Genomic DNA, 12,251 nt, shown 5'->3' with positions numbered 1-12,251 from the left:
CAAATGGCATTTAAGTGCCTGGCAGACGGTTTATCGAACCACTTTCACAATTCTCTATTATTCCAATCTCGTGTAGCGCACGGAAAGAATGAACCTTTCCGTACGAGCTCTGATTTTTCTTATTTTATCATGGAGATTGTTCCTCCCTATGTAGGGCGGTGTCAACAAAATATTTTCGCATTCAGGGGAGAAAATTGGTGATTGGAAATTCGTGAGAAGATTCCGTCGCAATGAAAGACGCTTGTCTTTTAATGATGTCCAGCCAAAATCCTGTATCATTCCTGGATCACCCTCTCCCATATTTCGCGTTAATACAAAACGTGCTGCCTTTCTTTGAATTTTTTCGATGTACTCCGTCAGTCCTATTTGGTAAGGATACCACACCGCGCAGCAGTAATCTAAAAGAGGGCGGACAAGCATAGTGTAGGCAGCCTCCTTAGTAGATCTGTTACATTTCCTAAGTGTCCTGCCAGTACAACGCAGCCTTTGGTTAGCCTTCCCCACATTTTCTATGTGCTGCTTCCAATTTAATTTGTTCGTATTTGTAATACCTAGGTATTTATTTGATTTTACGGCTTTTAGATTAGAAAAAAAAAATGGTTAAATGGCTCTGAGCACTATGGGACTTAACATCTATGGTCATCAGTCCCCTAGAACTTTGAACTACTTAAACCTAGCTAACTTAAGGACATCGCACAACACCCAGTCATCACGAGGCAGAGAAAATCCCTAACCCCGCCGGGAATAGAACCCGGTAACCCGGGCGCGGGAAGCGAGAACACTACCGCACGACGACGAGCTGCGGACAATTTTAGATTAGACTGATTTATCGTGTAACTGAAGTTTTAGCACTCATGAGGATGACCTCTCACTTTTCGTTGTTTAGGTACAACTGACACTTTTGGCACCATTCAGATGTTTTTCCTAAATCGTTTCGCAATTTTTTTTTATCTTCTGATGACTTTATTAGTCGATAACCGACAGTATCATCTGCAAAAACAGAAGATGGCTGCTCAGATTGTCTCCCAAATCGTTTATATAGATAAGGAACAGCAAAAGGCTTATAACACTACATTTCGTTCACTGAACACATTTTTATGACATATCAATTCTTTAGAGGCTCGTCACCTGACACAGTCCTCATTACGGCAAATTTCTACTGTTATTATCAGTGAGACAAATTATTCAGTCTATTTTTCCATTTTCTTTTAATCGCTTACCTTGATTATTTGTCTTATTTGCGAGTATAGTTTTCTTGTTAAGTGCCAGTTTTCGTTCTGATTATTGTCAAGTGTTGAACAAATACGTTCAGTGTGCAGTGTCCGCCATTACGTTAGGGGCTAGCTGCCGACAATGTACAGCAACTGTGTTTAATGACGTACTATGGTAGCAGGGGAACGAACTTTTGACTTTTGCTGGATTTGTGAACACTCGTCATGTCACAGTTTTATGAGCCTTGCATGCGCGTGTGAGCATCAACACTCCGTCTACAGTAGAAGGTTTATAATGGTATTTTATCGGAGTATCACGAGCACATAATGTTTTTGTTGGATCCAAGCGAGGTTACAGTGTTATTTTCTCTCAATGCCCACCAAGCGATTTGTTAGTGTATTAGTAAAGTTGTGAGCTGTCAAGAGAACACTGGAGCAAATGAGATTTCTTGGTGGAGGGAAGTTTCTTGTCTGTACGAATTCTCTTAGTACTCTACATTCTACTCAGTATATGTACCATGCAGACAGGACAATTCGGATGGTCCAGGACGCTCCACACCTGTTACAAATCTAGGATACACGGACACATTGGATTCGACGGAAACGACGAAGCTGGTACAGTAGCTAAAACAACCTGCCAGTAAAATACCTCACTCCACAATAACGTTCCCAACAGCCTCTTGTGTCATGAATAGCAGAGAGAGTGACGGCTGATTGGGAAAGCAGTGGCTCGAAGTTACCAACAACACAGTGCGGTCTGTCAAACCAACCACTCGACCATGGAGCACTTCCTTTCGGGCTCAAAGAAGGAGTGAAGTGGTCCTCACTTACCTTAGTATCGGACATAATCCAGTGACACATGCTTATCTCTGGTGGCATGAAGATCGCCCAGGATGCAGTGTTTGTGGCGTCACACTTACAGTGCATTATGTTTAAACGTCGTATGTTTTGTACGCTCATAGGGAGGAATCATTTGATCTGCCGTGGGACTTATCTTCTATTTTAGGCGGTGACGATGTGACACCAGTAAAATTGTTGACATTTAGTGTGGCGACAGAATTCATACGCGGTTTGATAGGATGAACGCTTTAATATGATTTATGGCAGCTAGTTCGTTTATGCGACTAACTAGCCATCTCTTTGCCATCCATTATTTTATTAATACTGCTGACTGAGTACCTGGCGTTGCCTAGGTACGTATTTATTCCAAACGTCTGCTAGTCCATGATCTCTTTTCCCCTCCCTCTACCCATCTCCCCGTTCCCTTCTCTCTGTCAGCCCTCCTCCTTCACCCACTGTCAATTTCCTCCACCCCCCTCCCCTCTCTGTTTCTCTACCCACCTTCTACATCCCCCAGTCTTTCTCCATTTCCTCCTTCCCATCTCTATGTCCATCTCCCCCCTCCCCCCCTGTCAGTCTACTGCTCCACCTTCTGTCCATCTGCTCCTCCTACCTCAGTTCATCTCTTCCTCTCCCCCTCTAATTTCATCTCCTACTCCCCTTCTCTTTGTCCATATCCATCTCCATATCCTATCTGTGCCTACCTCCTCCTCCTCCACACTGTCTTTCCATCTCCTCCACCTCCTTCTCATTCCACGTTATCACGCACACCCCAATAGGAGGCTGGTGATTCTCACCGCCACATTATCTCCCTCCCGATTGAGACTAATATGTGTGCAAGTTTGGTTGAAATCTTTCCAGGGTTTTAGGATTAGCTTTTCACTTGTGGGTTTGCCTACTTATACACATATCAAACACATTTCACATATAGTAAATATATTTCTCTTATATTTGCACACATATTTCACCTGTATCTCTAGCGGATTTTGCTCTGCAGTTTTAGTTTCACGCGTCTTAATGTTTGTGCTGTCAGTATCTCCAGAACTATGTGCTGTACAGTGATATAATTTTGTAGGCACGTCCAGTGGCAGATGTGTCTACTGCCTGCGAAATATATTGTCAATAGAGTTTATGGTAAAGAAATAATGAATTAAAACGTCATACATGATGCCGCAGATTTCTCGCCTATCATGGTTTGAAGTCATATCTCATATCTCCTATACTGTGTTTCGGACAATAGTATTTATTTTTGTAGCTACATCAGCATCAGATGTGAATGCTGTCACCAAAATACGTTGTGAATAGAGTTAGCAGTGAAAAAGTAATAAAATAGAACGTCACACATGATGCGGTAGTTTGTCCCACATCTCTGTTATCTGAAGTCGTGTCTCTTCACCTATGTGTCGTACAATCATATATTCTTGTAGGTATATTCAGCGGCATATGTGGATGCTGACTACAAAAACTTTTGCGAATAGAGTTAGTTCCAACGAAGTAATAATTTTAAACGTCTTGCATTTTATGGCATTTTTTCATGTACCTCAGTGTTTATGATGTCAAATCTCCTGAACACGTGGACTACGTGTCGCACAATAATATAATTTTGCAGTTTAATGTGAATAATGTCTGCAAACTGTATCACGAAAACAGCTAATAGTGAAGAAATAATAAATTAAAACAGCATGATTGAACAGAGAAAATGTAGTAAGCAATAATTTTTTTTCTTTACATAATTTTGTGTAGGTTGTCACCGTGAAAAAGTTTATTAAGAGTTTGAAATTGTGTGTAAGGTTTATTGCAAGTCTCTAAGAGCTCTCATTCTCAATTACTGGATACTAAAGTATGGGTATTCGCGCATCGTGGCCTACACTACTTCTTTAGCCTCAGCCCACCCGTTTGATAACGTAATTCTTACCCCTGTAGCAATGATTTCCAGACACTGAATGATATGTGAACCGAGTTTGCTTGAAATCGGTCCAGTGGTATAGTAAGAGATGTGAAAGATACATACATACGTATATACATATTTATACACATACATTCTTGTGATATATGTGGATACATGTATGTCAATGGTATGAACAGGTGTAGAGATATACTGGAGAGGGTCCGATAACTTCTTTTTTACGACTGTGGCTGTAGTTACATAGCCTTTGCTTTTCGATTCAATATCAGTAACTACTTAGACAACAGTACTGCGGTCTTGAGAAACGGCGCTGTTGACTTTTCTGTTAAGCACCCAACAGCTTTAAAACCATGCTTCCATCCAAAGGTAGCACTGCAACGACAATTCTGTGTGTTGGGCTACAATGACGGATGCAGCCTTCGTAAAGCTGTAATATGAATACTGGAAACATTTTAGGTTGTTCCCAAAAGCTAGAGGCATAATCATTACAACGATAAAATTTATGAGAATATGCTTGTCTTGTTCATTTGACTCTTGAATTTCTGCTATGGCCTCACTTGTCAGTAAGCTGTCCTTTACATTCTACAAATAGGAGGAAACTTGTATGTTTCCCTAAATATCTCAGTAGCCAACAAAGTTTTCTTGAACTGGTTTTCCCCAGTCTCAAGAGCTGAGGAATCGGCATCTGGTGAATGGAATGAAAAAATTTCATGGACTCTACTTTGGGCGAAGTACGGTAGGCTTTCTGCAAAATCTCTCTTCAGACTGAAAAAAATCCGTATCGATCCGTTTAAACGTGTTAGTGATTTTATCAGCTGAAGTCCCACGGTATTGTCTGGATGCCACTATGAACCTGAGGCAAGCGAGCGTGGAATTTGAGGGGCGAATGCTAATTTAAATCATGTCAGCTGTGCACTGAGCAATTCAGCCGAGAAAGCTCATAAAAATTACGTATGCGTCTCCCACGAGTATAAGGTGGCTTGCACCACATGTTAGAAGACCTTTTTTAATTAAAATTTTTTCTGATGGGCATCCATGTAGTGCACGCTCCTAAATTGTAGCCAAGATACCCATTTACGTGCAGTAAATGGGGATCTTATAGGGGAATTGAACCATAGGGGGCCGGCCGGGTTGGCCGATCGGTTCTAGGCGCAGGTGGCAGGTTCGAATTCTGCCTCGGGCATGGATGTGTGTGATGTCCTTAGGTTAGTTAGGTTTAAGTAGTTCTAAGTTCTAGGGGTCTGATGACCTCAGAAGTTAAGTCTCATAGTGCTCAGAGTCATTTGAACCATAGGGACCCGAAGAGGCACCGGGCGCAAAATGTTGTACAAGGGCACTATATGTTTCATGTGTACCTTAACACAGGGTAGTTATTACGATGTTACTTTGTTGCACATGTAGTAAGCAGACCCACAGTAAATTACTGTCACTGATTCTCACAGCAGACAGAAGGCAGTACAACACACCATTTTACGAGCTCATATATATACACCACGGGAACTTCCTGTCTCGGAAATTACACATCAATCAAAAAGTCGGTCACATCAGCCTCAAGAAGCGAAACACAAAACTCTCTTCACTGTAGTTTCAATGAAAATAGCACCCACTATTCGTCGACGCGGTACGGCACTTTACACGCCAGTTCCTTGACAGTACAAGGTGTTTTCAAGAAATTTACCTGCTTTTCGGCTGAACAAGTTCTTGCGTTTTAACTATTCTCCTAACCACTAAGCTGAAACCATTCCGTGTACGTGAAGAAAGTGTGTGCGATGCCATGGTCGTCAACAAATGACTGAAACCACGAGCAGTACGCTAGACGCTTTTCTCTATCAGGTGATTTCAATTGCTGCACACTACGAACATGATATGCCCGATATTTTAACGTCTACGTCACTTTTAGAGCATTACCGTGCGAGATCTGAGACTGAACTAATAGCCTCCTCAAACTTTTTGAAGGCGAACGCAGCATCATATTCCTCGCCTTACCCGGTTTAACGTTGCCAAAATGGTCGGTCTTCCAGTTTTCTTCTTAGCTGCAACAGTTCCACTTTCCCGGAAACGGACGATTAATATCGTTATTATTGAATTGTTCGCCACTGCAATATCTGAGTATTTCTCCCGAAACGTAACTTGAACACGTGCGTACGAACAACTGCCAAATACTATGGTTGCTCTCGAGAAAGCGACATGCTTACCAAGTAATGAACTGCGAAATATTACAGACGTCATGAGAATGTCATTTACATTGGCGTCTTAGTTTGTTGTCGATGATACCTGAAGTGCTGTCCTGCGGTGGCTGTTCGGACAAATGCAATGCAACTCCAGACATTTATTTTCATGTGCACGACTTTCCGGGCCGCACTGTATTATCTAACCAGTAGCCGTTATACGTCCAAGAAACTCATTAAATGAATTGAACGACAACCCCTACTCATTTATATTACACTGTAAACGAGCTACTTATATGGTAATAATCGTAAAGTAGAAAAACACACTGGTCAACAAGAGAGCCATTTCTGTAACATGATCAAAGCCATGAAGACTGGGAAGCATCAGTGGACAAAAATATGAACAAAATATGTGTAGTCACCTTGAAGGGTACGTTCTGACGAAATCCTTTTATGAGAAGAATTGGGTGCAAATCCTGATCCAGATGTGACATTGGATTTTTTCCATAATTTTATAATTATGAATGTGTAAAGATCATATTGTGTGATACATAGTGATGCGACTGGAACCTCGCTCATTTTCCACTGCAAGTACGAACAGGCGTTGTGTGAGTGCGGAAACAAGATTATGCATGGCTACAAGGGTCTCCCGATTAAGTGACATATGGCGGCAGAATTAGATTGGACGCTGGGGTGTTGCCACAGAACCGCACTTAATGGAGTAGAGAGATGAGCTGGTAATCAACCGACAAGCCACTACGTTCCTGAGTGGGACACACAAACGTACGCACCCCCTCCCCCCCCCCCCACAAACACACACATACGCACACACAACAAGTTATATCCACACAATGGTTATTCACAAAAGAAAAGAACACAGGTAACTCCCGCAGAAATAGTAACATGGTCGTATCCATTCACACCGAAACGGTTCGACCTCCATCTCTGTATAGGCCGTTGCTCATGGTGTCACGCACACAGTGGTTGTGGAATAGTCGTCACTTGGCCAAAAACCAAATGGCTTCATAGCGATTATACAAACACTGGAGCACTGCTAGAAAAAAGGGTTTACTGACTGTGCTACTCTGATATTTATACACTGCTTGACAAAGAGAGTGAAGCGCCCAGAAGGGGAGTAGGAAACGAAATGAAACATAATGTGTTGACAAGGTATGTGATTTTATTTCTGTCCTAACAAAATCCAGCCAAATTTACAGACAACTTCGCGGTGTGAGCCTACTTATCTGTATGAAGTTGCACCGTCTGTGGCCTGAAATCAGGCAATTCGGTTGAGAATGGTATCATAAAATCGTTGTATCCATTCCTGAGGCATGTTGGCCCGTGATTGTTGCAACTGGTCTTTGACATACTGAATACTGACACCGGGACCAACATTAGGTCGAAGCATATCCCACCTAGGTTCTATTAGGAATAGATCTCGGAATCCTGCTGTCCAGGACAGTACCTCATCATCACCTAGACAGTTCATATAGACACGTGCCATGTGTGGGCAAGCATTGTCCTGCTGAAAACTGGCAGCACGAATGAGTCGCGTGAGAGGCGATACATGAGGACGAAAGATGTCCACGACATACAGTTGTGCCGTCAGAGTTTTCTCAGTCAATACAAGCAGTAGCTTGAAGTTATACCCGATGACTCCTAATCCCATGACACTAGGAATAACACCGCTAATCCTCTCCAAAACATTGGAAGAATGAGACACCCCTCAGGTCACCGCCATATCCGTCGGCGATGGTTATCCAGGGTAGTGCGAACCACGATCCATCGCTGAACGCAGTGCGCCGCCATTCATCAGCAGTCTATAGTTCCTGGTCACAGCACCACTCGAAATGCAGATCTGGGAGTCACGTAGAACGTTACAAAAGACATCATATTTACGCTAGTGACTGTAACACTTTCTTTATTTCACGATTTAAATTTCGGCCTTAGGCCATTATCAAGTGCAGATTTTTGTGGCTTTAAGCCATGTCAACTCAAAATGAGCTGAGACATTTAAATGTCGTATTTAATAGTAACGACAACGACACATAAATGTGTCAGCTCATTTTGAGTTGACATGGCTTGAAGCCACAAAATCTGCACTTGATAATGGCCTAAGGCCGAAATTTAAATCGTGAAATAAATAAAGTGTTACAGTCACTGGCGTAAATATGATGTCTTTTGTGCAGCCGTACGTGTTGAGATGATAACAGACTACGCATAGCACCGTAATTCCCTAGTCTGGCTGCTGCCAATCCGTGAACAACAGTGCATGATGACACAGAATGTTCCAGGGAGTCCATTACATGTTCTCGGATGTCAGGCGCATGTTTCAAAGGCTTACGAAGTGCTTGAAGCGTAATACGGAAATCTAGCCTTTTGGTGGTCGAATGCGGCGACCTGAACATTGACGATCAGTATGCCTGCCATCCAGTTCCCATGCTGTACAACATCGGACCATTATTACATCCGTATTACCCACAAATCTGGATACTACATAATTCGAGCGAAAGACAAAACGGAGACCCTTTTCTGTACGGCACTAATTACGCTGTCCCACACGATTGCGACATCTCCGAGTCCTTAACTGCGATCACACAACATATATGAGGCGTGACAGCAATACTTAACACGATCGACACTAATGCCCCGTGGTGCCGTTTTATCTGTTATAGAGGACCGCAGTTTTAATTTTTTGACATCCGAACGTGTCTTCTTGGTGCTTCATTTTGTTTTGTTAGGCAGAGCATATAAGTCCACTGCCTCTATTAATCTTGTCCGATTGTCTACGGCTTATTGTTTATAGAAAAGTTTATGTGTACGCTGTGAGGTTCTTTCATTTTTTTTAATATACAACATTGAAAACTGAAGACGTGTGAAGTCAGATGTGATATTTTTTTTAAATTCCAGATTGATTTGAACTACTTCTCTAGCATTTGATAATTAATTCTGCTTTAACGTATCATTTTCCACCTTCCTGTTTAAACTGTGCCCGCTATATATAGGGTGATTCAGCTGCTTCTACCTATGTTTTTTGCAACCTGCAATGTTGTATTTGTCCTTCATAACCGCAAGCGAAATTTTCATATTCCCTTGCTCGCTCCGCGCAAACTATTACTGCTACATTCAAAATGAACAGGATCTTTTTGTAGGAAAATTAACGTAGTTGTGTTTTCACTAGTGAAATGATGATGGACCCCCTTAGGGAAATAGCGGAAAGGTCGGGGAAGAAGGCCAGCGTAACTCTGTCTGCTTGCCGGGGGTCTCATCCGAGATGTGGAGGCTGCCCTGCCCGCGGCGATAGAGAGCACTGGGTGCACCCGACTGCATATTGTTGCTCATGTCGGCGCCAATGACTCCTGCCGTCTGGGTTCAGAGGTCATCCTCAGTTCGTACAGGCGGTTGGCGGAATTGGTCAAGGCGGAAAGCCTCGCTCGCGGGGTGGAATCTGAGCTATTTGTAGTATCGTTCCCAGAACCGATCGCGGTCATCTGGTTTGGAGCCGAGTAGAAGGCTTAAACCACAGGCTCAGACGATTCTGCGGAGATCTGGGGTGCAAATTTCTCGACCTCCGCTATCGGGTGGAGAAATGTACGGTCCCCGAGAATAGGTCACGCGTGCACTACACCCCGGAAGCGGCTACAAGGGTAGCGGAGTAGGTGTGGAGTGCACATGTGGGTTGTTTAAGTTAGAGAATTCCCTCCCTAGGCCCGACAAGACGCGTCCTGAGACGCGGCAATGTAGGAGTAGGCAAAATGCAACAGGGAATAACAATATTAATGTGCTAATAGTAAACTGCAGGAGCGTCTATAGAAAGGTCCCAGAACTGCTCTCATTAATAAACGGTGTAACCTCCCCACAAAATATAAAATATAATAATATGAATAGTACTCTCATTTAGCGTAACTACCCAACAGTGAAAATATAATACGATGTGACAAACCTATAACCTTTCAATAATTAACAGTCTAGTTAACCTGGTAAATTTTGGACGTCAGCAATGCTGCGTCATGGCCCTGATACATCATTCTGAATAAGCCGAAAAATCTTAACCTTAATTAGGTCGCCGGATAACGCGTATATATCTGCTCCTATAAGATATTTTTCATGGTGCAGCTAAGTGCAATGCTGGCCGATAGATTTGTCTTATATAAAAGGGAAGAACTGATTTTTCTTTTCAATAATCGGGATGGCCAAGGATTGGAGAAATTATTGAATTGTTTGAATTGAGATTAATGTCAAAAGTTACTTTTTATGAGAAAGATTATTATTAACAGATCTTTTTTTTAAAACATTTACATGGGACTTGATTAACAATACTACATATGCACGAGGCTGCTTTTACCTTATCCTATAACGCTCAGGCTCTGCCATCGCTGCACACGACCGGCCCAGCCAACACGATACACCAGACCAGACTGCAAGCTACCAACAACATACTCCTACTGACACACAGTTCTTACTGCAGTCAATACTGCTCTCTGGTCTCAGATTCTCTTCTAGCTTACATATCGCAGGCAGCGCGTGAGCAATACATCGAAATTACATCAGCTCGAGTGCGCTAGCAACAAATTCTTCAAATTACGGACCTCTTACAACGGTCACAATGCCCATATAGTACTAGAGACAGAAAGTTGGCTGAAACCAGACGTAAACAATAATGAAATCCTAAACTCAGATCGGAATGTATACCGCAGAGACAGGCTAGATAGAGAAGGGGGAGATGTGTTTATAGCGATAAGAAGAGCAATAGTATCGAAGGAAATTGACGGAGATCCGAAATGTTAAATAATTTGGGTGAAGATCACGGTTAAAGCACGCTCAGACATGGTAATTGGATGTCTCTATAGGCCCCCTGGCTCAGCAGCTGTTGTGGCTGAGCACCTGAAGGATAATTTGGAAAATATTTAGAGTAGATTTCCCCACCATGCTATAGTTCTGGATGGAGATTTTAATTTGCCGGATATAGACTGGGAGACTCAAACGTTCATACCGGGTGGCAGTGACAAAGGATCCAGCGATTTTTTTAAGTGGATTATCTGAAAACTACCTTGAGCAGTTAAACATAGAACCGACTCGTGGCGATAACATATCAGACCTTCAGGTGCCAAACAGACCCGAACTATTTGGAACAGTTAACGCAGATCAGGGAAAGCGATCATAAAGCGGTTACTGCATCGATGATTTCAGCCGTAAATAGAAATATTGAAAAAGGTGGAAGATTTTTCTGTTTAGCAAAAGTGACTTAAAGCAGGTTTCAGAATACCCGATGGCTCAACACAAAAGTTTTGTCTCAAGTACAGACAGTGTTGAGGATCAGTGGACAAAGTTCAAAACCACCGTACAATATGCGTTAGATGAGTATGTGCCAAGCAAGATTGTAAGAGATGGAAAAGAGCCGCCGTGGTACAACAACCGAGTTAGAAAACTGCTGCGGGAGCAAAGGGAACTTCACATCAAACATAAACATAGCCAAAGCCTTGCAGACAAACAAAAATTACGCGAAGCGACATGCAGTGTGAGGAGGGCTATGCGAGAGGCGTTCAGTAAATTCGAAAGTAAAGTTCTATATACTGACATGGCAGAAAATGGTAAGAAATTTTGATCTTATGTCAAGGCGGTAGGTGGATCAAAACAACTCTGTGACCAAAATGGTACTGAAACAGAGGATGACAGACTAAAAGCCGAAATACTAAATGTCTTCTTCCAAAGCTGTTTCACAGAGGAAGACTGCACTTCCTTCTCTAGATTGTCGCACAGATGACAAAATGGTAGATATCGAAATAGACGACAGAGGGATAGAGAAACAATTAAAACCGCTCAAAAGAGGAAAGGCCCCTGGACCTGATGGGATACCAGTTCGATTTTATACAGAGTATGCGAAGGAACTTGCCCCCCTTCTTGCAGCGGTGTAACGTAGGTCTCGAAGAACGTAGCGTTCCAGAGGATTGGAAAAGGACACAGGTCATCCTCGTTTTCAATAAGGGACGTCGAACAGATGTGCACAACTGTAGACCTATATCTCTAAATGTCGATCAGTTGTAGAATTTCGGAATACGTATTACGTTCGAGTATAATGACTTTTCTGGAGACTAGAAATCTACTCTTTAGGAATCTGCATGGGTT

Source organism: Schistocerca gregaria, chromosome 2 (genome assembly GCF_023897955.1).
Source record: "Schistocerca gregaria isolate iqSchGreg1 chromosome 2, iqSchGreg1.2, whole genome shotgun sequence".
Classification (NCBI taxonomy): Eukaryota; Metazoa; Arthropoda; class Insecta; order Orthoptera; family Acrididae; genus Schistocerca; species Schistocerca gregaria.
This window is presented reverse-complemented; position numbering follows the sequence as displayed.